Here is a 26,491-nt window from a genome sequence, read left to right as displayed (position 1 = left end):
AGGCACTTACTAAACCTTAAATAAATACCTAAAAATACAGGCAATGGAGTTTGACACTTAGACATAACTAGAACTTATGATGCATAATATCAACACAACAGAACAAAGCAAATCTTTGGGATCAAGTTTTACCGTTAATGTTAATACTGTAGCTCTTTTGAGAACAGAGGTCCTGCATGGGAAGTTAGTATACAGTGACTCCTGTTAATTTAACAATTAACACTCTTATGTGTGACGTCAGTGATCACCCAAGGCCCTTGACATGAGCTGCCTAGGCCATGGAAGCCTTCTGAGTTCTGCAAAGTCCATCAGTATTCAGACAGGGCCATATGCAAAGTGGAAGTTCTCTCCTCCCTCCGGAGAAAAGTCCATCCTTCTTTGATGGACACTCTTCACTGTGGTCTCACCCAGGGAAGTTCTCCACGCAGGGACACTTTTTGCACAAGTGTCCTTGCCTTCCACGCCTGAAATGCTCTTGTGGGCTTTTCAGCCAGACCAGAACGCCTTTAGGGCTGATTCTGAGGTCACTAAGTTGTGCTACTTAAGGAAATTGCCACTCTGAGTCTGCTGTAAGGACTCCTTCCCTTGTTGGAGCATTTACTCTGCTTCAACTTTATTAGCAGTAGTAGTAAACTCTCAATCCTATTGACATGATCACTTTAACACTTAATCCCACCTGTATGATCACTTTAAAACTTAAGATGTTACCATTACCATCTAGCCCAAGGGGATTTGCGAGCCCATAGCAAGTTTTAAACTCTACCCTTAGAAGTAAGTCCATAGGAATGCATGCAGAGCTATACAGCTTTACAGTCTCTCTGTAGGACGTGAGAAAAGAAAAACAGACACATCTCTTCACGAGCTTAATTATCCTTAAGTATTTCACATGGATACATTGTATTAGCTATAATTCCTTAGCCCCATCTAGTCGAAGGGTCTCCCGATTATCAGGTGTAGATCTTTCAGAGAGTCTCCAAAGGAGCAGATGTAGAACTACCCAAAGTTGAATCACCTTGTAACCTGGGGAGACAGGAGGTAAATAAGGCTAAGCTTTGGCCCAGTTGTATCTCTGATAATCTGCCTTAACCAATAATCTGACATCTCCATGCTACTATGCCTATTAAAGAGCTTAATGCATTTATATCATACCAAGGAAACATAAACCACCCAGTCTGAGAAATGCCATTTCAGACTGTTAGAATCCCAGAGGCGAAAACAACAAAATGGAATGAAGGGTATCCACTCTGAAGGTGAAAATAATAAACTTAAAAAAAAAAAAAACCATGATTTAATATAGAGTGCTCTATTAATCAGGCATGAAGCATGTGGTGGGCCAAGGGGACCGCTATCTTGGGGCAGAAGTCCCACCCTCCACGACAGGAAGTAGACTGTTTGAAACTCCTCCTCCCTGATGCTAACACATTTCTAAGCAATCAGACCAATTCTCAAACTCAAAATTAGCAATTGAAAGCTTGTATGGTAAGGCCCAGGGACAAGGAGAAATGTTTTAGAACTTTGTTTTAGCTGCTGATACTAGTTAAAAACTTAACCTTAAAAAAGCACGTAAATTGTCTTTGAAACACTACAACCAATCTAGAATCCTTAGGAGTTTTTCCTCCATGCAAATCTGTTTTGTCTCTTATTACATTGCACTAGCAACAACACCAAAGTCCTTGAAGCAAGAAACCGAGAAAAAAAAAAAAAAAAAAAAAAAAAAAAAAAAACAATCCATGCCTTCCTTTTTGAAAGCTACCAGCAAAACGAAAGAGAAAGAAAGAAAAAAATCTTGCTTGCCTTTTGTGTGAGTGAGCTGCTCTTCTCCCCCAGGGCAGGGTGGCTCTAGCCTCACTCCACGTGGTCGACTGCCATAGTAGGCTCCTCTCAGGGCACGGGCACCGATCTCAGCTTGCTTTGAGCGTGTTATGGCTGCCACCTTGACACTCCAGCAGGGGGAGGCTAGCTCAAGACACAGGTGAAAGTGCACCTCCCTGTGGGTCGCGCCCTCCGGCGGACCCAAAACTGGGACTTGCAGCCAGCACCTGGGCACGCTTCCCCCGCAAAGTCGGTGCTTGCATCCCCACCAGGGCAGATGCTTTAGAGCCCTGCATTCCCAGGGCTGGGCGCACAGGGAAAGCACCAACCCAGATGGAGGAGGGAGAGGGTACAGGCAGAGAGACAAGGTCAGAAGCCACAGGAAGTCTGCTCCCACCATGCGCCTAGTTTTAAAATTTCTTAACCATCAGTCCCTTCTTAAAAATCATAAATCCCTTCTTAAAAATTTCACATTTTAAGGCCGGCGCCGTGGCTCAATAGGCTAATCCTCCACCTTGCGGCGCCGGCACACCGGGTTCTAGTCCCGGTTGGGGCGCCGGATTCTGTCCCGGTTGCCCCTCTTCCAGGCCAGCTCTCTGCTATGGCCAGGGAGTGCAGTGGAGGATGGCCCAGGTGCTTGGGCCCTGCACCCCATGGGAAACCAGGAAAAGCACCTGGATCCTGGCTCCTGCCATCGGATCAGCGCGGTGCGCCGGCTGCAGCGGCGGCCATTGGAGGGTGAACCAACGGCAAAGGAAGACCTTTCTCTCTGTCTCTCTCTCACTGTCCACTCTGCCTGTCAAAAATAATTAAAAAAAAAAAAAAAAAAAAAAAAATTTCACATTTTATATCCCTTTGTGGTTGCCATTTGATATCGGGAATGACCCCCTAAAATCTATACAAAAATGTGGCCCCTTAAAGTTCCCCAGAAGTGCCATCTGGGGTGCCACGTATGTTACCAGAATTTGGGGGTGCCATACGATATCACCATACACTTATTGATAAATCCCCAATATTAATAAGCCCGAGGGGGTTCTTGCCTAATATTTAGAGAAGAATTCTAGGTACCAGCACAGATAAACAAGGCAGCATGATACATTGTAAGCCTTTATTTAATGAGAAAGATGCATAGAAGAGTGACAGCTTTATTTAAGAGAGAGAGGTAAATCTGGGTTCATACCAAGCACCAGGAACCAGCCACATGGAGGAGCATCTAGGCCAGGATCATCCCTAGTTTTATCAAGAGAAATGAATGCATATGTCCACACAAACATTGGTACATGAATATTGGTAACATCTTTATTCATAAAAGTCAAAACCTAGGAAAAAACAAACATCACCAAATCCTGTACTAGTCCATTTAGGTTGAAGAGACAAGAGAAAAAGAACTTATCTACAGTAGTTATCTTCAGCTAGAGCATCTGAGTAAAAAGAGACACACAGACACTCTTTAGGGGAATAAAAATGTTTTATATTTCAATTTTCATAATGATAATGGGTACATATATTGTTAGAAGTCATAGAACTTAAGATCTGTGGATTCAATGTATGCAAATGATTTCTCAATGAGGAAAAAAAATATCGATGGTTACTATTTTGTAAGAACCATGCACTTCTAGAAGTAATGCTATGAGCATTTTTCCTTGGTAGATGCAAAACTTCAGGTATGTTCTATTAAAGACATCACCTCATGGGAGAGAATATACCTAGCATAATTACAGTGCAAAATATAAACCCTTTTAAAAATGACAAACTGTCAGTCTATTGAGGAATCAAAGAGAAAAAGAGTGTTGCTTGAAAGCCTTCATTAAAATTTCACTTTTAGTTGCCTGTCATAATAGATCTTAAATCAATTCTCTGATTATGAATCGCCTATTATAATATTGCCTATTATTTTTAGCCTCTTTTTTATGAGAGTGGAGAAAAATATTTCAACTCAAGGAGGCAATCAGGGAAATGTGATTGCAAGTGACGGTGAACAAAGGCATTTTATGAAGCCAGAGTGATTGGTAAGTACTTTGAAATCTGTGAATTAAGAGCTGTGCAGCATGTGCCTGGTCGCTCAATAAGAAAATGCTTTCATTTTTTATGGTCTGCACAAAGATTTCAATTGGCATCAATCATCAATAAATTTAGCCAAAAATCTATGTCTTATATCTGTGTGTAGGACTCAAGTCAGTGTTTCTCAGCTCTAGACACCCTCCTCAGTAAATGCAAAAGATTCAGAGACTCCTCCATTTGCACACACACATTTTTCTTTTACCTTCTGAATGGCTTTATGTCCCAAACTCTTCCACTCACAGTCCTATGGCCTTGAGCAAGTAACTTAACTCTCTATTTTCCAGATTCCTCATCTGTAGAACAGGGTAATAAAAGAATGCATATCAGAATTATTTGCAGATTGAATACTATGTATTTGGTAAGTATCCTAGCTGAGAGTAAACCTCAGAAAATGATAGAAGCAAAGCAAAGCAGTTGTACAATGGAGGCCCCTAAATGGAAGAGACCTTAGACAGTGTCAATTTATAGATGAGAATACTGAGGCTTAGAGAGGGAATTGGTTTCTTAGAACCACACAGGTATCTGATGGCAGAGCTGGTACTAGAACACAAATTTCATGATTCCTAGCCCTGTGTTCTTTCTAATACTCCTGCTCTTTTTTCTTCTGTCTCCCAACTTTTACTATACCAGCTTCCTATAAATATGAAGACATTGTCATGAATGCAGTTAAGAGACATATATCCTACTGCCAGACTGACATTTCCTCCAACTTCTGATTTTTCTTCCATAAAACAAAGAGATTGGAACCATATAATTGCAAAGATTCTAGCCTACAATAGCATTCTATGATCTTATTGGTGAATATAAACTCTGTGCCACTTCTATGGATGAACAGTGGGACAGGAATAATACCACCATCTGTTCTGCCTTCTGCTCGGATTGTCTGGTCACTTTGTGAAGTTGCCAACTCTTGCACTCACATCCTTGATTTCTCCCTCCAAAGCTTTCCCCCTCTTCCTGGAGCAATGTAGGCAAAATGTAATGAACACAGGTGGGGTGAGGAAAGGAGATCAAGAGAGATATATCTAGCAGGAGACTGGACAGTGTGTTCCTCATATCTGGTGGTTCACATAGCAGGTATCTCAATAAAAGAATTCAACATTCCTATAAGGGCATATAGAGTGTCCCGTGGAAACCTGCGGAACACAAAATGTAAGAGCGGATTTCAATTCTGTCACCAGAGCAATGTGAATCTCCTCTTTCTGGATCATTAGGAAGGTGCTGATTTCTGGTTATGCACACACAAGTTCTAGAAGGACTGCAAAAATTAAAGAAACAAAAGGAAGGAAGGTTGAGGGAGGGAGGGAAGTATGGTTATCTTCTTAGAATTGTATCTATGAAGTACATGAAATCTGTTCTTTTACATTAATAATTTTTAAAGGAAAAGGAAAAAAAGAACTGCAGGTTGTGGTGAGTATATTCATTTCCAGAACAGAGGAAGAGTGGAGGTGAGCAAGGTCAGTGTGAGGAGAAAGGAAGACGACTCCCTGTCCTCTCCACTGACTTTAGGGAGCATGGGTGTAGGGGTCCATCTTGACATGACTGCTGCCATCTGGGTCACGGCTGCCATCCTTCCATTTAGGTGACCCTGACAGTCATCCCAAACCCTTTGAGATAAACAAAGTCATTCAGACAATTTGCCAAGTGTTTGATGCTGAATACCGATGGCCCTAGTAGCTCTCATCTGACACCTGGAATGTTCATACTTCTTGAGAAAGCACAAGTGCCGCAGCCTCCCTTTCCTCAGCCCGTGTCACGGGGTCCTCAGCCCTGCAGTGAGCCAAGATGACTCTTCTGTTCAGAAGCTCCTAGTAATATTCTACATAACCCGGGATTTTTCTGCCTCCTTTTGCCATCTCACAGACCTTTAACCTTCGGCAACCAGTTCGCATATACCAGTTTTCTCAAAAGAATGGGCAGATCCAGATGCCTTGCAGACTCATGAAGGGGAGTGAAGGAGGCAAATAGGAAAGTCAGTATAGGCTAGAGATGAGAAAACAGGCTGGGATCACCTCTGTCCCCTGGACAAAACTGTGAGCATGGAACAGCTTCCCACTTTGTCTCTCAATTTCTTTTCCTATGAGTGTTTCTTAGGCTCATCAAATCTGCAGGCAGAGCCAGAGGGCCTCCTTGTTTGTCACTTCAAAATAGGGACACCGACTAGACCTGCATTTTACCTAGTAAAGGGACAACACAGGGATCAACTGCACGTGATGGGCTGAGGAAGGAGCTTGGAATACTTAGCTTAGAGAACAGAGTAATCTGGGACAAAGAGTGAAAGGCCAAGAAGTGATGAGGAAAAGAAGTTGGTTCTCTTTACCTAGAGCAAACTCAATTCCCATTGATCCTGGGACAATACTGGCTTAAGTCTGTTCACTCAGGACCAGTTTAGCACTTGTCCTGTTTGAAGTATTTTTATTTAAGTTTCATTAAAATAAGCCAGAATGAGGGCCGGCGCCGTGGTTCAATAGGCTAATCCTCCACCTGCGGCGCCAGCACCCCGGGTTCTAGTCCCCGTCAGGGAGCCGGATTCTGTCCCAGTTGCCCCTCTTCCAGGCCAGCTCTCTGCTGTGGCCTGGGAGTGCAGTGGAGGATGGCCCAAGTGCTTGGGCCCTGCACCCAAATGGGAGACCAGGAGAAGCACCTGGCTCCTGCCTTCAGATCAGCGCGGTGCGCCAGCCGCAGCATGCCAGCCACAGCAGCCATTGGAGGGTGAACCAATGGCAAAGGAAGACCTTTCTCTCTGTCTCTCTCTCTCTCACTGTCCACTCTGCCTATCAAAAATAAATAAATAAGCCAGAATGAGTTTAGTAGATTTCTACTTTGTACTTCCAGCTTCTGCTATAATTCTCATTTAGCTTGCATAAGGTACATACACAGTGAACAGAAATCTAACATTAATGCACAATTCAAAACCTAAAAATGGTCATCATGTCTCTTTTCCTGCCCCATTTTAGAGGCAATGTGATTAACTCTTCACAAGCAAGAACAGCATGTAGGGTGCTTGCTTGCCCAAATGGAAAAAAAGATACTCAGATGCAAGCACTTAGGAGCAACTCCTTGTGATCTCAGGTGATGGGAGAAATATTCAGCATTGCTCCTTTCATGTTCACTCACATGTAACTTTGTTGGTGGGATGTGTTTCTTGTAGGCAACAAATAGATGGGTATTATTTTTGAATCCACTCAGCCAGTCTGCATCTTTTAACTTGAGAGTTGAGGATATTTACATTCAAGGTTACTATTGATAAGTAATTATTTGGCCCTGCCATTTTTCCATAAGTATTCATATTGTTTCCTTTGTACCTTTACTGGGAGATTTTCTGCCTTCACCTTGTTTCATAGTGATGAGCATATTTCTGTGTTTCTGTGTGTAGCACATCCTTAAGCATCTTCTGTAAAGCTGGACAAGTGGTGAAAAATTCTTTTAATTTCTGTTTGTTACGGAAAGTCTTCATTTCATCTTCATTCATAAATGAGAGTTTTGCAGGGTACAGTTATTCTGGCTTGACAGTTTTTTTCTCTTAAGAATTGGAATATATCTCCATTCTCTTCTAGTCTGTAGGTTTCTGATGGAAAGTCAGCTGTGAGTCTAATTGGAGATCCTCTGACAGTAATCTGGCATTTCTCTTGTGAATATTTTAGGATCTTTCCCTTATGTTTTACTGTGGGAAGTTTGACTATAATGTGATGTGATGCAGATCTTTTCTGGTCATGTCTATTAGGGGTTCTATGTGATTCCTGTACTTGGCCATCCCTTTCTCCAAATTAGGGAATTTTTCTGTAATTATTTCATTAAAAAGGCCTTCTAATCTCTTCTCTCTTTCCCTGCCTTCAGGAACTCCTAGAACCTGTATGTTGGGTCATTTGATAGTATCCCATAAATCTCCAACACTGCTTTTCAGTTTTCTAATTATTTCTTCTGCTGCTGCTGCTGCTGCTGCTGCTTTGGTCTAACTGTAGAATTTCCAGACATTTGTCTTCTAACAGATATTCTTTCTTCTGCCTCACTGAATCTGTTAAGGCTCTCCACTGCATTTTTTTATTTGATCTATTGAATAACTCATTTGCAATGTTTCATTTTTATTTCTCTTTAAAATCTCAATTTCATGGGAAAAAATTTTCATTAATGTCATGTATGGATTTCTTCAATTTGTGTATTGGTTTTTAATTACTTCTAAATAATCGTATGATCAATTTCTTCAACTTCATTTTCCACGTTTCTTTGGTTTCTTCATCTTCACATTCTAGTATTGAAGTATTGTTGTGTTACTTTGGGAGTATCATATTGTCTTACTTATTCTTATCTCTTGAATTTCTGCATTTATTTTTAGGTGGAGATACTTGTTGGTTTTCTTTTTTTTCCCCGAGATGGCTTTTATCTTTGGACTATGCTTCTGTAGATTAGTGCAGTGTCTGCTCTTTCAGTGAATACCCTGGGTCAGGTGCTGGGTGTGGCCCGGGGGCTCTCTTCAGTGCTCCAGGGTGAGGGGAGTGTCCAAGATGGCACCCAAGTTGGGCATGGTAAATCCCATTATTTTTTTGACAGAGGGGAGGGTTTGTTAAGCTCTTTTGGCTTAGTCTCACGCTCACCTCCTCTCCTCCAAGGAAACCAATGCCCGGGCACTAGCCCCAGTGGGTACAGTATTCACCTTGTGGTGCCACCACCAGAACCACACAAAGGATCCATGCAGTCCTCTGTGAGCGTGTGTCCTGCAACAATGACTCTCACTAGGCAATCATGGAGCTCTGAGCATGTGGCACTGCCCACAGTGACTGCTCAGAGACCCAGCTGCACCCCGTGCCCTCCCGTGCAGCCACAGTGCTTTCACTGTCCATCCTAGCACACAAGGCTCCCACAGTCATGAGCACTCAGCCCCCTGTCAGTTCTCCCAGCCAGGCCCAGGCGTCTCCTCTCAGCTGGTTGCTGCGTATGTAGACATAAGCCGGCACAGCTGTCACGTATATCCAAAATGGCACCTGCCACCTCTCAGCCAGTGACAGGACACCAGTGCCAAGTGGTCAGGGAGAGAGAACCCTGCCCCCTGCCCTTTTTTTTTCCTCTATGTTGGCAGGTATGCTGTCCTCCACTGGGCTCCAAGCTGGATTCACTCCAGACTCTTCCCACAGCTTTGTCACCAGCGGCTTGGGATGCTGCAATGTGGTCTCACCTCACTCTCCAAAGCTGGTTCTGAGGTTCTCCGCTGCTAGGGCCTTGAGTTGTGCAAGTCCACACCCTCCATGTAGGTCCACAGGGTCCCTCTAATTTGCATGAAGTTTTCTCCCTAACTCTTCCCTGAGGTTGCACTCTCTCCGTTTTCTTTTAACTGTCTTCCTCTAGATTAGAGCAGTAAGCCTTATTCCACCGTCTTAAAATCTCTCACCTTTTTTTCTTATAAAAGGTAATATCCATTCTGTTAGCCTTCCCTATTCCTATTATTATTCCCACACAAAATTAAATTGTATCATGCCCAGGATTCAGCAAACAAAACTAACATAGCTGAAATCCCTAAAACCCTGCATACTTCTCAATAGAGTGGAAGTTCACATGCATTGGTGTGCCCAGCAGCTTTTGATCCCAAGAAAGAGAAAACATGTGCCCTCATATCTAATTCTTCTCTACTGCCCTCCATTGCACTGGGATCCCTTTATCATTGTTGTAATGTTACTTTGCACAAATGGCAGAGAACCTTCATTCTGTGCTCTTGAGAACTGATCTGAATCACACCCACAGAGCATACTGCATGCATTTACAATTCTTTCCTGTAAGCGTTATGTGAAAGTGTTGAAACAAAACATGAACATTTCCAGCCAAACTGCAGGCTTTTTCCCAGGACTTTCACAGCATCCCCAGTTCTGAAAGCAAGCAGTGCAAATGGTAGTTTCTGACATAACAACTCTGGGCACTCGATTTGCAGAGGCAAAGGTTTTAGGGCCCCCCTTTTTGTGATTTGAATGCTTAAATAGTAAACTATAAATAGTATTTAACCAATTACCGTTCCTTTTCCACTCTCCAACAAGTGTTAACAAGGGAAAACTTCCACAACAATTTTAAGGACAAGGGGATGCACCAACACCTCCCAATAGCACGTAACTGGGAAAACATTTGTAAAAGTTTTAGTAATCTATGGTTGGGGGTCCCCGGCTGCCATTCCAGCATTCTGTGGTGAGGGGGGAAACAAAAACACCACCTCAGGAAGAAAGAGGAGAACATGATATTCAAGAAGTCCCTCTCTTCCATCAGAGAAAATAGAAAGCTTTCCGCTTTCAAATTCCAGAGGCACATGGGGAGAAGAGATCAAGCGTCCCACTCACTCGTCCCCTCTGGAGTAGAATCCTGGGAGGAGAAAGCAGGATAGAAATATCCAGGTAGATAGTAGATGCATTAGTGCTTTGGGGAAGGTTTGTGATTGGCTGGCTTGCCTGGACAGAGCCAGGGAAACTTGTCAGGCACAAGAGAAGACATATGCAGGGTTTCAAGCCACGTAGCCTGGGACAAAAAGTACAGACTAGTACAGCGGGGAGGCTACACAAGGGAGCCCCAGCAGTGCTTCCTGGGAGACCTGGGACCTCCTCCTCCGGGCTCCTGCAGCAGGTGTCCAGAGGTCAGAGAGGCCCTGGGGAGGGTTACAGTTAAGAAGAAACAGTTTCAGCATTCAGGAACTTCACAGCCAGGGTCAAAAGCATGAATTCACTGTAGGGTGCCTGAACTCCAAATGGCCATATGGGCCCATCTCCAATGGGAATATCCCATATCGCGTCTGGTGCAGGGAAGACCTGTGAGGATACAAACCCTCCCTTACTAAGATGAGGTGACTATACCCCACATACAGATCTATCCAGGTACAATCTTAGAGGAGGATGAAACAGGGGAATGGGAATCTGAAAGACTGGACATTTGAGTTATCCAAGAGAGATTATTTCAACCACAAGCTACCAAGAAGGCATAAATGGGCAAGTTCAGTGTCCACGCCTTGCACTAACTACCACCATCTAGTAGAGTGTGGCTGGTAAGGAAGAGCCCAACAGTTTTAAGAAATAAAGAAGCTGTCTTTGCTTTGTTTGCCTGTGGGAGCTCTGTGACTACACCAGGCCATGACCCACAGTTCTAATCTCCCCTCTACTACCCTCTATTAGAAATTCAATTTATTTCAAATGCTCTTTTTTGAATCCCAATATAAGGCTTCTTTTCTTCTTCTGGTTCTCATGCTGATGCACCTGAGAAAATATTGAAACATGGGAAAAGCTGGCCAAAAAGTCCCCACACTGCCCTGGGAGAATCGAGGGAGAGATGCCCCCAGACTTCATGCCATGGGGTCAAAGTGTTGGACTGACACAAGTTAGAGAGAGAAGTGTGAGTGTGCAGTTCCACTTGGCAGTACCCAACAGCTCCTTTGTCCATTTATTTACTTTGAAAGTCAGGGTTACAGAGATAGGGAGAGAGAGAGATAATCTTCCATCCTCTGGTTCAATCCCCAGATGACCACAACGGCCAGTGCTGGACCAGGACAAAGCTAGGAGCTTCATCCATTTCTCTGCATGTGTGCAGAGGCCCAAGCACTTGAACCATCTTCTACTGCTTTCCCAGGCCATTAGCAGGGTGCTGAATGGGTAGTGGAGCAGACAGGACTTGAACCAGAGTCCATGTGGGATGCCAGCCAGAGCAGGCAGTGACCTTATCCACTACACCACAAAGCTGGCCCCCAACAACTTTTAAGATTCATAACCAGAAGCATTCATAACCAGACTGAGGGGCTGCAGGAGCATAAATATTAGGGTAGGGCCCTAAATTTCCCCCATTCTGTCAGCCCTAAATAAAGCACACACCTGCTGCAGTCCTGAGGGCTTTAAACAAGGTAATAGGAGGGTAAGGGGAACCAACCCTGCACACAGGCTCACCATCACACCCCCAAAGCTATCATGTATCACACAGCACCCCCCCGCCCACTCCATACCAACCCACTGTATGCTGTCGCCAAGGCAACAGGCAAATCGGTCCCCTCCCCTTTTCCTAGTGCACAGAATCTCACGTTGCCTTTCTGCAAGTTATTTTCTTTCATTCAAGCTCTCTCTTGATGTTTCATTAACCTCTTCAAATCCCTTTTGAAAAGAGGAAGTGAATGAATAAATGCATTTTATTTTTATAAAAATAAAAAGCATTCAGATTAACCTGAGAAAGGCTGTGTCTTTCTCCAGGTAGGCCAGGGTCCTGCTGGAGGGGGACTCAAATTCATCTTTTTTTTTTTTTTTTTTTTGACTGCTTTAGTCAAGGTTGACTCCACTCAGATTACATTTGCTTTCTTCTGTCCGGAGCCTGCTATTGTTTCAGATTTAGTCGTTAAAGTCCCAGATTCCATTCTGTACGGTGATGTCAAAACATTCCTGCCTTCTTCTAATTAGCCTTGCTCCTATTGCCGAAGCCAGCTTGTGTTTCTCCCTCTGCGTTCCTTTCTGGGCAGCAAGCCCAAGGTCAGAGAACACACACTGTTGGGCTCCGGCTTCATCTTTAAAAGCGCCGCTTTCCTCACTTCTGCCTTGGAAAACGTCTCCTTTCTCTCCCAGCTCAGACAATGGACAGTACCTGGGAGCCCTGTTACTTTAAAAAAAAAAATCCAAGGCATCCTCCTTCCAAATAGTATTCTCTCTCCTTGAGGCCTGGTGCCCACTGGATGAAAAAATCCAGGGCACACTGGTTCTATTTCCCAGGGTTGTGTTCTCCATTTTTCCTTTTAGAAATAAAAAAAAAGCTATGGTCTATCAATATTTAACGAAGCAATTATCTTTAAGCAGCAAAAGTGCCTTCCATTATATAAGGGAGAAGGACAACATTTGTATAGTCCTTGTATAAAGATTCTTGTTCCATTACATCCTCTAGGGGGAAAAATGTAATAAATAATTAACTAGCTAAAATTGTTGCCATGAATAATAATGTGGTCAGCAGGGACTTCCATCAACGCACAAAATCAATCAGGTGAGGATGCCACCACCTGTGATGCACACACTCTTCACTCCTCATCGCTCCTGCTGCAAGCCCAAAGCACCTGTTTCCATCCTCATTACATGGGCCTCTCCTTGAACTCGCAGTAATGTTTAGAAAGAAGTCCTGAAATTCTGAGCAGGGATAGGATAAAGGTTTCCTAACTGGAAACTTGGACTATCAGCAGAGCGCTTGGCATCGGGTGTCCCTGCTGATGGGAAGAAGCAAGCTGGGCCCCAGCGCTATCACTTACAAGCTCCGGGAACTCAGACCATCACTTGAGCTCTCCATGTGTCTACCCTAGGACTGTGTGACTTCCTCCAACACAGGTTTTTTTCTTAAGCTATGTTTTCCTGTGAAAAATAGATTGAGATTCAGCATTTATGTCTTGCTAAATATTTCTAACCAAAAAATACGTTCATAAAAATGATTAAGGGGCCAGCACTGTGGTGTAGCGGGTAAAGCCACCGCCTGCAGTACCTACATCCCAGATGGGCGCCGGTTCGAGTCCTAGCTGCTCCACTTCTAATCCAGCTCTCTGCTATGGCCTGGGAAAGCAGTAGAAGATGGCCCAAGTCCTTGGGCCCCTGCACCCGCGTGGCAAGACTTGGAGGAAGCTCCTGGCTCTTGGCTTCGGATCAGCACAGCTCCGGCCATCGCAGCCAATTAGGGAGTGAACCAGCGGATGGAAGATTAACAGCATGCAATCTAAGAAGTTTGCTGACTTGCCTACAGTTAAATGGTTAATTAAGGCAGAACTGAGTACAGAAACCTTTTCTCCTGAGTTCCAGTTTGATGCTTTTTCTTCTATATTTCTACAAATATAAATATATCTTAAAATTATGTTTTATCATTTCAATAATATATTATATCCAAGAAAGAAAAAAAAACAGACACTTTTGGGGCTTGGTTAATCATTGGATAATTTCCCACTCACTAATGACAGGTTAGTTCTTTCATGTCAGGCCAATACACTGAATGGATTTTCACTCCCACATCTTAAATAGAACTAAAACATTGATGTTCCTCCAAAAAAGAGAGCAATTTTCTCCTTTCACAATGGACACAATAATATCTTTTCAATTAGAAGTAGAATTCACTCAACTGGCACCCCACTAAAGAGCAAATTGATTTAATTAAAGTAAGAGGCTATCAATGGAATCATGATGTCAAATGATTAAAGTAACAAATTAATGGAGTATTATGTTCAGAAAAGTAAAGGTCTGTTTAGGACCACGTAACTTAGTTATGAGACTAAGACAGCTAGAGTTTGCAGAGCAGAGTATTGGAGAAAAGAGTGATGCAGAGAGAACTCCAGAGGGCTGGAGAAGGTCTCCCCAAGTATTCAGCTGGTTACTGACCAGGGCACTTGAGGGAAGAAGCTAACTGGGAGTGCAGGGGAAAGCCACCTGAAAGGATTAAAGGGGACAGTGCCCAGCTCACACAAGGCGGCATCCGTGCCTTTCCCACCAGCTACATGGAAACCTCACGATTCACAGGGCACTTGGTGGAGTACACAAAAGCCACCTTCGTCAGCAGTGTGCAGCAATTAACTCTACACTAACTGCAGTTCTGTCCCTCAAAATAAAGCTTAAAAGCAAGATCCAAAAATGTCAAATGCTGACGGGCAGTTGTTCTATCTGACAGAACACCAGTTGAGACACCTGTGTCCCATCTTAGAGTGGCTTGGTTTGATTCCCAGCTCCACTCCCAATTTCGGCTCCCTGCTAATGCACTCCCTGGGAGACAGCAGGTCATGGATCATGTAGTTGGGCCTCCATGTGAAATCCAGCCAGCAGGCACTAAAGGAGTGAATCCACATACGGCAACTCTCTCTTTCCCTGTCAGCCTCTCCTTTTTTGTCTCGATCTCCCTCTTTCCCTCATCACTGTATCTCTCTCTCTCAAATACATTAAATAATAGATACAAAATTTTTTAAGTGACTTAACTATGCCTGCAAACCAAGCTCAAGAACATTAATAGGAATACCCACCCAGTAGACCCTCCAGCAGATAAAGGGGAACTCCTCCTGCCATGGCTACCCTGAGCTGAGGTACTGACTTTCTCCTGCCTCAAACAGAAACATCAGCTGCTCCTTCGTCTCTACTATGGCAGCATTTAGGCGGAATTCCATCTTTGGCTCTCATGGGTCTACAGCTGGCTGACTGCAAATCTTGGGACTTGTCAGCCACCATAATCTTCTGAGCCAATTCCTCATACTAAATCACCAGGCTAGCTGGTAAACCTGACTACTATTAAGCAATAAACTCTGGAAAATTCTACAGTATGAAGGAATCTCGAGATAACTGCACTGCACGAAAGACTGCAGACCAGAAAAAGAGAGAGCATCCTATGTAATTCCCTTTATGTAAAACCCTGGGCAATGAAAACTAACCTATAGTGAGTGACATAAAGCAAGTAGCTCTCACGGGAGAGAGGGCAGGGAATGATGATTGAGAGGATTACAAAGGAGCATGGGACACTTTTGGTGGAGGTGGTATGTTCATTAGCTTGATTGCAGTGATAGTTTCCTTGGTATATTCAAGCCAATACTTATCAAACTGAACACATCAAAAATATGCAGTTTGTTATATACCAGTTATGCCAAAATAGAGCTTTTTTTATAAATTGGTAAACAAACTCCCCCATGATATCACCTTCTGTTTCCTGAATGCTACAATCAAGACCCATTATTGCTACTAAGCATGTTTGGTATGATTACAACTTATAAGCATTATGGTATGCTTTTCACTGTTATCTCCTTAAATAAGCCCCAATTAATATCTATTTACCCAATGCATTGACAGAGAGAATATGGAATCACCCAACCAATTTCTAACGAGCTCCTTTCATTTAGGCAGGCCAATTAACTGAATTCTACTGAAGATTTGCTGAGCTTACCACTTAATGATCTATTTCTCTCTGGAATGTGCACGTGTCTAACATCCTACTGTACTTTTCTCTACCACAATATTCTTTTACCATCTCACAGAAATCAGCTCATACCACATCAAAGCCACAGAGACCAGCTGAGACCAGGTATATCATCATTGTGTCTGAACTAGAATCCTCAGTACTGACAACCTACACCTGTTCTGGGCACAAGACATGTATGGCCATGGCCGAGAAAGTGGGCAAATTATCAGCATTACGGATAAAAGGTGAATGATGACAAAACTGCTGACATTTCGTTCTCCTAAGACCATTGTCTCCAGGGAATGATAGACAATAACTTGCAGTATAAACATCGTTTTGCACTTCAGTGTCTCCTTGTCTTTTCTCAAAGCAGCCATGATGAAAGTGTCTTCAGTTACTCGTGTTGCTAGGATTTGATTCCTTAGCACTTTTCAAGAAAATCATTTGTGAAAACAATTTAAGTGGTTTTTCTAAGTTGAAACCCTGCTTTCTTGATTAAGAAAGCAATGGCTAATAGTTTTCAAACTATCAATGAGTTCCTACATTCCAGAAGTTTTTCTTCATCAGTCATTAGTTTGGAACTCAGAAGCTGTTTTCCCATGAATTTTGTTTATTGAGTCATTCAGCAAATACGTAGAGGACTGACTGTAAGATTGAAGCTCAAGGGGATTAAGCAGCTATAGGACACTGCTTCTGCACACACAGAGTTTTTACTCCAATAAGGAAAGAGGTAGCATTTTCCATTCCTATCTTAATATAATAAAATATCTGGGGGCCAGTGCTGTGGCACAGAGGGTTAAAGCCCTGGCCTGAAGTGCCAGCATCCAATATGGGTGCCGGTTCTAGTCCCAGCTGCTCCTCTTCCCATCCAGCCCTTTGCTATGGCCTGGGAAGGCAGTGGAAGATGGCCCAAGTCCTTGGGCCCCTGCACCCGTGCGGGAGACCTGGAAGAAGCTCCAAGCTCCTGGCTCCTGGCTTTGGATTGGCACAACTCCAGCTATTGCAGCCAACTGGGGAGTGAACCAGCAGTTGGAAGACCTCTCTCTCTGTCTCTACCTCTCTCTCTCTCTGTAACTCTGTATTTCAAATAAATAAAATAAATTTTTAAAAAATAAATAAAATAAAGTATCTAGGTTCCACCTCTTAAAGGTTCTATACTATCTTCCAACCATACTAGACACAAAGCGACCAGCAAATGACCCTTGGAGGATGTAGTCAAATCATACCCAAAGTACAACTAGGTACCTAATAAAAATTGGTATGTGGTAAATATGAATTCCACTTAGATTAGTGTTTCTTAAAATTTGATCCCCTAAATCCCTAGGACCTACTTTAAACACAGATCTATGATCCCCTTTCCAGGTCTCCTATCATAGCCCTTTGGAGGTTATTTATATGAACATTAAAGCGTAAAAACAATGATGTAAGCAATTCATGCAATGGCCCATAGAGATATAAGTGAAGACTCTCTTTCAGCTACTGTGGTTAGAAAAGTGTTTTTGAAACTCAGTATTGGGAAACTGAAAGGCAAAGTCTACCATGTAGTAATTATATATTCCAGAATGATGAAATACAGAGCTCCACAGATCTGATCTTCCAATAAAAGCAACAATAATATTTAAAATTATCAAAAATCAATTTGTTAAGAATACTGGAAAGTGGTTAAAAATTTTAAGAATCCAAGGAGTATTTATTCAATAAATTTATTCCAGAAAAATGGCAGGATCTTGGTAAAAATAGGGAGCTTTTTGGTATTTTATTGTGTCCTGTTCTCATTCCTCCATCCCAGTTCTTCTGTAGCCTTGAAAACAATGCCCTTAGGGCCAGCGTTATGATGTAGCAGGTAAAGCGGCCTCCTGCAGCACCGGCATCCCATATGAGCGCCAGTTCTACTCCAGGCTGCTCCACTTCCAATACAGCTCTCTGCTATGGCCTAGGAAAGCAGTGTAGGATGGCCCAAGTGCTTGGGCCCTTGCACCCACATGGGAGACCTGGAAGAAGCCCCTGACTCCTGGCTTCAGATCAGCACAGCTCCAGCCATAATGGCCATTTAGGGACTGAACCAGCAGATAGAAGACCTCTCTCTCTCTCTCTCTCTCTCTCTCTGCCTCTCTGTAACTCTACCTTTCAAATAAATAAATGCTAAAAGGAAAGAATGAAAAGAAAGAAAATAACAGCCTCACAATCAAAACAGCTGTAAAAACAACCACTCGGCAACCCTGGAGTGGGTAGAATGTGTCTGGGGTGATCCAAGAGTCAAACCACTATTTGCCCATCTGGAAGTTCACTGGAACCCCTGCTTCAAGGAACATCTTTATTAGATTTGGCTCAGAGTTCAGTTAATGAAACTACCATTTTCTCCCTACAGTGTTGGTCAAAAACAATCAGCAGCCATTGTCTAACATTACGGCTACCAGGGGTAATAATCATAGTTAGAACAGGCCGGTGCCGTGGCTCACTAGGCTAATCCTCCGCCTTGCAGCGCCCGCACGCCAGGTTCTAGTCCCGGTCGGGGCGCCGGATTCTGTCCCGGTTGCCCCTCTTCCAGGCCAGCTCTCTGCTGTGGCCAGGGAGTGCAGTGGAGGATGGCCCAGGTGCTTGGGCCCTGCACCCCATGGGAGACCAGGAGAAGCACCTGGCTCCTGGCTTTGGATCAGCGCGGTGCACCGGCTGCGGCAGCCATTGGAGGGTGAACCAACGGCAAAGGAAGACCTTTCTCTCTGTCTCTCTCTCTCACTGTCCACTCTGCTTATCAAAAAATAATAATAATAATAGTTAGAACAAATAAGAAGCTAACCCAAAAATTAAAAGAAAAGTTAAGGAATGAGATGTCCATAGGTGCCCCTGCCACCTATTTGGGAGGCCCAGATGAAGTTCCTGACTCCTAGCTTCAGCCTGGCTCAGCCCCTGCTATTGTGGTCATCTGAGGCATGAACCAGCAGATAAAAGATTTCTCTCTCTCTCTCTCTCTCTCTCTCTCTCTCTAACTCTGACTTTCAAATAAGTAAATAAATCTTAAAAAAAAAAAAAAAAGGAAGGAAGGAAGGAAGGAAGAGGGAGCATTAGCCAATTACACATCTACACAGAACCAGAGAATTCAAAACACCATTGCTATCCCACATTGTCACCCTTCTGTTAACTCAGTTATGTCAGGTAAGAGAGATAAAGGAGTCTGAGGTCACACAGACAACAAGTAACAGAACTGAGGCTTGATTCCCTTCTTCTTTATTGCATAGTAATTGACTGAGCTCCTCTCTCTCTCTCTCGCTCTCGCTCTCGCTCTTGCTCTCACTTTTGCTCTCATTCCTCTTTCCTTCCTCATCCTCCTTTCTCTCCTTCCAAGTCACAGTTCCACCCAGGAAGGCAAGGTTTCTGTGTGAAGTTTCAGGAACTCCCAGGCTTTCTCAAGTTAACACTAACTACCAGCCGGCGCCACGGCTCACTAGGCTAATCCTCTACCTGCAGCGCCAGCACCCTGGTTCTAGTCCCGGTCGGGGCGCCGGATTCTGTCCCGGTTGCCCCCCTTCCAGGCCAGCTCTCTGCTGTGGCCAGGGAGTGCAGTGGAGGATGACCCAAATCCTTGGGCCCTGCACCCCATGGGAAACCAGGAGAAGCACCTGGCTCCACAGCGGCCATTGGAGTGTGAACCAACAGCAAAAGGAAGACCTTTCTCACTGTCCACTCTGCCTGTCAAAAAAAAAATAAAAATAAACACTAACTACCTCTTAGAGCAAGCTTCTCATTTAGGCTTAAGCTAAGTCTGTACCTCTTGATTCCATTTTACAAAAGACTCCTTTCATATCTGAGATGAGCGAAGAAACCGAAGATCTAAGGGGCAAAGAAAACACCATCCCACCATATTAGGTATAAAGTTTGTCTCTCTAGAATAGTAACTAAACATGGTAGTCCTCTAATAAACATCGGATAGATTGATAAGTGAGTAAATATAAACCCCCAAAATATTAATGACTAGAAAGAGCAACAATTACTATTGACACTCCAGCTAGTCTCTCTGAGCTTCTTGAGGTTTGGGGTTTTTTTTTACTTTTATTTATTTTATTTGAAAGGCAGAGACAGTAATCTCTCATTCCCTGATTCATTTCCTAAATGCCCACAAAGCCAGGAACCAGGAACCCAATCAAGGTCTTGCATGTAGGTGGCAGGGACCCAGAATTTGTGCCATCACCTTCAGGAAGCTGGAATCAGGAGCAGAGCTAGGGCTTGAGTCAGAGCATCTGAGATGGGATGCAACATCCCACGCAGCATCTTAACCACAGCACCAAACACCTGCCCCCTCTGACCTTTGCTAACTTATTCTTTGTGTTAGATTGGCTACCGTGTGGGTCCCAATTTTTCACACCTCTTTGTAGTCACATCCTTTGTAAGTACCTTCCCACATTACTCTGGGTCTGGCCATGCGGATTGACTCAACCAATGGGAAAACAGCAAATTTGACTAAACAGAAGCTTGAAAACACTTGCACACTAACTACCACTAACATGGAACAAGCCTGAGCTAACCTGCTGGAAGGAGATGAGAAACACAGAGGAGAGAGATGGACTGACCTTGAAAAGTCATCCAAACCTACCAGCCACCAACCTACCCATCAGCTGATCACAAAGATGCATGACAGAGCCCAGTCCAGATTCACAGAGCCACTCAGTTGGCCCATTAACCTGTGAGGCAAGTAACTGGCTATTATTTTATACCACATGTGTGGGGGGTGCCACATAGCAATAGCTACCTGACACACTTCCAAATGCCACATTCCCACCTGGCTACACCATTGGGCAGAAAACCCCCTCACATCACTCCAGGGGGCACCATTCACACTGCCATCTATGCTGTGCAGTGCACAGCCTATAAGGCCTTATGCAGCAGCATTGCTGGGAGAGCACTAGAATAAATAAAACCCTCTCTGCTGCTTGCCCTTCACCTTTAGTTACACAGGGAGAAAGGGAAAGAGAGTTAAAGCAGCTTGAACTACCAAGACTAACTGCATATTGCAAAAAGAACCATTTCGCTTGACTGAACATTTCCAAACAAGTTTCAGCTCCTGTGCATTTTAAACACAGATAGAGAACAATATAAATAATGTATGTGTGTGCATATATATGTATATATACATAGATAAGCATTTATATCTATATGACTGTTAATGAATCATTGCACAGGACATTTCGGATGTTAAAATGGTGTGAATTTCCACACTCTTTCTGTCTGGATTTCTAGGCACCAGTCCTATCAATCTCCAAACCCTGACACCAGGCAGTTCATTGTTTTTCAAATTTACGACATTTTTCAGTCCATTGTTTTTAAACTGTCACCCTCAGTGGGCAGCTGGCACAACTCATTGCTACTCTCAACTCCCACCAAGCGCATCGCCCTAGGAATGATGTGCCAGCAAAATTTTCGGTTGACTGATCTCCAAGATGGTAAATATTCTCTGTGTGCCTTCTCTGGTGACATCATTAGTTCTATCTTCTATCCATACCCCAAACAGAAATAATTAAGATTATGATTCTCCATCCCAAACACAGACAATGAAAATGAAGGGAATTGAAAATAGAACCAGTCACTCTATGCAATCCCTTTGTGGCATGGAAGACTAACTCTTCCCCAGACATCTCAATAGTTTTAAGTCAACACTACAGAAATGTTCCCAACAACTCAGTTTCCATCTTGTCTCTTGAGAGACCATTCCATATCTGATTCTCAGTGTAAACAGATTTATTTGGATTTGCTGAATTCCTGTTTGTTTTCTGAAACAAAATGACTTATAGGCTTCATTCTCATCATAGGGGATGATTTCCCCTATGGTTCTAAAATAATTACATGGTGTTCAATGAACATGAAAGTCCATTTCTCCTCTCTGTCCTTGCTTGGGCTTTGGCTGTGATGTAGGCTGCATTTGTGCCTGGAGGCAAGAATTGGAAAATCATATCAGTTGGCTCTCGCCCTAACCAGGGGTGTGACCCTATAGTCACTATCAAGCCTGATTCTTGGATTCTTCATCTACAAAGTGAGGATTTATATGATTTCTAACACTGAAAGCTTATGAGATCCTCCTGCTGTCTCCTTTTATTTATTTCAACTTTGATGGCATTTCCAATGCATATATTTCCTTAAATGCATAAAGTGTTTGCCTGTATAAAATTGTCATGAGTATATTTCTAGCTTTCCATTCCATGTTAGGGTTGGATGGGTTGAAAAGTAACTGATTGATTCAGTCGCTCAGTAAGCACTTATTGAGGAGCTGGCATTGTAATGCATCAGATTAAGCCACTTGTGACACCAGCATCCCATAATCAGAGTGCCAGCTCGAGTCCCAGATTCTCCACTTCTGATCCAGCTTCCCACTAATGCACCTGGAAAGGCAACAGAAAATGACCCAAGTACTTGAGTACCTGCCACCCACATGAGAGACCAAGATGGAGTTCTTAGCTGCTGGCATCAGCCTGGCCCATACCTGGCTGTTGAAGCCATTCAGGGAGTGAACCAGCAGATGGAATATCTCTCTCACTCGCTCTCTCACTCGCTCACTCTCTGATTCTCAAATAAAAAATAAATAAATCCTTTTTAAAAAATTTTTAAAATAAACAAACATTTATTGAGCACTTATCATGTCACACCCTAGGCTAGAGGCTTGGGGAAATAAAATGAGAGTGATTACAATATCCACATTCCTAATTATTTCTCTACAAAGCCATTGAATAAGAAATTTGGCTTCAACCTCAACCAAAATACACACCTACTCCAGCAAAAGGTTTTACTTAATGGATCACTCTATTATGCCAGATCACTTTATTATACCAGACCTAGGAAGTGGCTAAAACCTTGCAGTAAAATGGTAGCTTATTCCAAAGAAGTGACATGAAAATAATATGCATTCTGAGAACTGTTTAATTAAATTGCCTCTCACAGTGCCTAACAAAGGAGGACCACTATACTCTTTATCTTTCTGTCTCCCCTTCCTCTCTTTCCATCACCCTTCTCTAAATCTGACTTTTTCTTTCACTCATTTTACAGTCATTGTGCTTGGAGAAGCTCCCCTGAAGCAGCAGAATCAGTAGGCATCTTCTCTATCCCCGTTTCCTGCAATGTGAAAGGCGATTGGTTCTAACACAGTCTTGTTCTGAACCCTCTGCTCAGTCATGCTGTTGTCAGAAACAACCTGAAAATGAAGCAAATGGTAGGAAATCTGGCATTGTCCATAGAGTCCAAGGGATCATACTAAGAAACTTACACAAGCCTGATATCAACAAAAAGGTCCAATACCACGTGGCAGGAAACATCCATATCTGCTATTCTATACACCCAGATGTGCTTCTTCAAGGTAGAATCTGTTGTGACCATATATATACATGACAAATTTTCTTCCTTTTATTATTTTGCTCCAACTAATCAGTGTAGAAGGCAACTCTAATCCCTAGTGCCCCTCCCCTATAGGAGTGAGAGCTCTTTGAGTAGGAACTTAAGTATAATGAGAACTCATTAGTAGTGGTATATCAGTCATTAGAAAAGATAATTTACCATACAGGGAAAAGAAATAATTCCAATGAGTTTAAATCCTGCAAATTTCATAATGAACGATAGTCTAAGGAGTAAAGAAAAACAAAACAGAAAAATAGACTCTAAACTTTATTGAATAGTCTTACTATTAGAATATTGGTATTGCTATTTTAAACTGTAAAATAAAGCTATATAAAACATATTATTAGGAAATAAGATTTTCATTGGAGAAGCAAAAATCTTTTCAATTAAGCCAAAAGTCTATTTAAGTAAATTTGAATTGAAATTTCCAAATGAGCTCATGGGTTTCTTTTTTTTCAATACATGTTGCCAAACTCTTGTCTACTGAAAAGGCTTAGAAGCAATAACAGCCCAGTAATGAACCTCTCTACTGACTAGATTAGAGATTCAAATATTATATATGACTGAAAGGAACCGAGACTCTGTAGACAAAAAGCCAAGCCCAGGTCTAGGGCAGGAAATACACAAGATGAACTTGGAGCATTTGGCTGTTCCAGAAAGCAAGGACTCTATCAAAGTTTAATGAGACTCCTCAAAAGGTCATTAAAACCAAATAAAGGGTGCTTCTACTGGCCAGAGATGAGACAATTAGAACATCAAAAAGAGTAATGTTTGCAATGGGTTGGAAGAAACTCTAAATATCCATATTGAAACTTCTTTTTAAAAGGCAAAATGAATACTTTCTGAAGAGAGTGAATTTGGAATTTATCATTTTTTAGGGAAAAAACCTGTACTTCAGAAACATCAGATAGCTATATTGAAGGATAGAAAACTCTGCTTTGCAGAATTCCAACTAAAAAATGTAGCAGGAATTACAGCATTAGAAAATCACCATTTTGGAGCCAACATTGTGGTACAGCAGTTTAAGCAACTGCCAGCATCCCATATGTGCACCAGTCCAACTTCCTGCTAATGTGCCTGGGAGGGCAACAGATGATGACCCAAGTACTTGGGTCCCTGTCACCCATGAAGGAGACCCAGACAGAGTTCCTGACTCCTTCAGTTTGGCCCAGCCCTAGCTGTTGCAGCCATTTAGGGAGTGAACCTGGTTCTGATCCCGATTCTAGCTTCTTGCTCATATGCAACTTGGGAAGCAGCAAATGATGGCCCAAGTGGATCTTTTCTGTGCACATAGGAGTCCCACACTGAGTTCCTCCCTCCTGACTTGGCCCTGCCCATCCCCAGCTTTTATGGGTGTTTGAGGGTGAACCAGCTTAGTGACTCTCTCTACTTTCTTGCTATTTCTCTTTCCATTTCTCTCTCCCTTTCAAATAAATGAAATAAACAAATAAAAAAATTTTAAAAAAAAGAAAGAATGTGCTGGCACTGTGGCTTAGCAGGTAAAGCCACTGCCTGCAGGGCTGGCATCCCATATGGACGCCAATTCAAGTCCCAGCTGCTCTACTTCCAATCCAGCTCTCTGCTGTGGCCTGGGAAAGTAGTAGAAGATGACCCAAGTCCTTGGGCTCCTGCACCCATGTGGGAGACCCAGAAGAAGCTCCTGGCTCCTGGCTTTGGATCAGCACAGCTCTAGCCATTGCGGCCAATTGGGGAGTGAGCCAGCGGATGGAAGACCTCTCTCTCTCTTTCTGCCTCTCCTCTCTCTGTGTATCTCTGCTTTTCAAATAAATAAGTAAATCTTTAAAAATTTTTTAAAATTAAATAAAGAAAGAAAATAATCCTTGATTGTTGGAGCGGTGATCAATAGTTGCTAAAATAATACTATGAAAGAATCATAATAGCTGGGTGTTCTCAAAACACCAAAGTAACACCTCAATGATTATTGTTGGGCTAACAGGGAAAATGAAACTTTACAATGAAAAGATCAGATGATCACTCTCAGCACCCTAAAACTGGAAGACTGTATGTGCATCCTGGTATGATGTACTGTGGATGCCCTGCCCTACCAATGAAATATTCTTAATGAACATGAAACTCTAGCTCTAAGTTCCAGCTTCTGGGAAAGTAAAACTTCCTGTTTTCTCTCTCTCTGCTTTTCAATAAATAGAGAGAGAGAGAGAGAGAGAGAGAGAGAAAGATTTCTTTTAAAGTTATTTTTTTAAAAAAACAATCTTCCCTCCTGGGAACCACCTCAGGATAACTATGATTATTTCTGATATAGAGAAATAACTTTCAGAACCACTCTACAATTGTCTGAAGTCTTAATTCCAAGGTTAACAACTTGGCAGCACCTTTGGTTGATTTTCCCAAATGAAGTGTTAGATTTCTTCTGAAATCTTCCTTCCTGTAAGACCCCCATCTACTGCCACCTGCTCCACGAAATCTATCCATTTATTCACCTAGCAAATAACTAATGGGTGGCTCAGTATGCTAAATCCCATGATAGCCCTAGGGGATACTGTGGAAAAAATCAATACAGATCTGACTTCCTACGAGCTAACAGTGTATGTGACAGAAACGAGTAACTGGGATGTCGCAGTGTCATGACAGGGAACTGGGCGGCACCACACAAGGAAAGGAAAGCCTCCCGAACTGAGGATCCAGCAGGAACAGCCCAGCGGTCAGGAGCCCAAGTAAGACTAGACACAGGGAACAGCATGTGCAAAGCAACGAAAACAAATGAGAATGTGGCATCTGCTTAGAACATTGAACAGTTAACTCCATGTGTCAGCTGGACTGAGCCATGGGGTGCCGACATGTGATCAAATGTTATTGTGCGAGTTTCTGTGAGGGTGTTTCTGGATCAGATCAACATTTGAATTAATAAACTTAGCAAAGTACATTGCCCTTTCTCATGCGGGGGTGGGGGAGAGGGTTCATCCAATCAAATGAAGACCTGAACAGAACCAAGAGGCTGGTTCAGAGGGAATTTTACCTTCCATGCTCCATGGGCTGGGATATTCTTCCCTCGGACTAGAACTTACACCCTTCTAGGACTTCTCAGCTCCTGTGTTTGCATGAGTGAATTTTACATGCATTGTATAGGTCTAGCCCATGAAGTGTATGTTTGGGGATGGAGAAGGTGGAAGGAAAGAGATGAAGTTGCAGAATTAAGTCGAGATTTATATTCTGAACACTTTATACCAAAGGGAGTGAAAATCCATAAACGTGTTTTCAGCATAACACCAATGTGATCAGGTTTACATTTAAGAAAGAACATGTTGACTGCTTAATGAAGAGTAGGTGGGAAAGGGCAAGACAAAATCAGGAATACAAACTCCCAAACAACAGG

At 42.9% G+C, this 26,491-nt stretch overlaps 1 protein-coding gene across 3 annotated transcripts in view; it reads right to left on the bottom strand.

Moving 5' to 3' along the window:
• LOC149123498 (uncharacterized) overlaps window positions 1-3,036 on the bottom strand; it is a 132,704-nt gene extending 129,668 nt beyond the window's left edge. The window contains exon 1 of one of the 3 annotated variants that reach the window (XR_016216147.1): window positions 2,993-3,036. The gene's annotated coding sequence lies outside the window, so the exon portion shown is untranslated. Of the gene's footprint in view, window positions 1-132; window positions 233-1,794; window positions 2,097-2,992 lie in introns of those variants that run through there. The other 2 variants (XR_016216146.1, XR_016216148.1) reach the window with 2 other exon arrangements.
• Window positions 3,037-26,491: the final 23,455 nt, after the last annotated feature.

The sequence above is a fragment of the Oryctolagus cuniculus genome, chromosome 11 (genome assembly GCF_051225735.1).
Source record: "Oryctolagus cuniculus isolate XC-2025 breed Fujian yellow rabbit chromosome 11, ASM5122573v1, whole genome shotgun sequence".
NCBI classification, from domain to species: Eukaryota; Metazoa; Chordata; class Mammalia; order Lagomorpha; family Leporidae; genus Oryctolagus; species Oryctolagus cuniculus.
The sequence above is the reverse complement of the archived record's forward strand: the minus strand, read 5'-3'. Positions and strand labels throughout refer to the sequence as shown.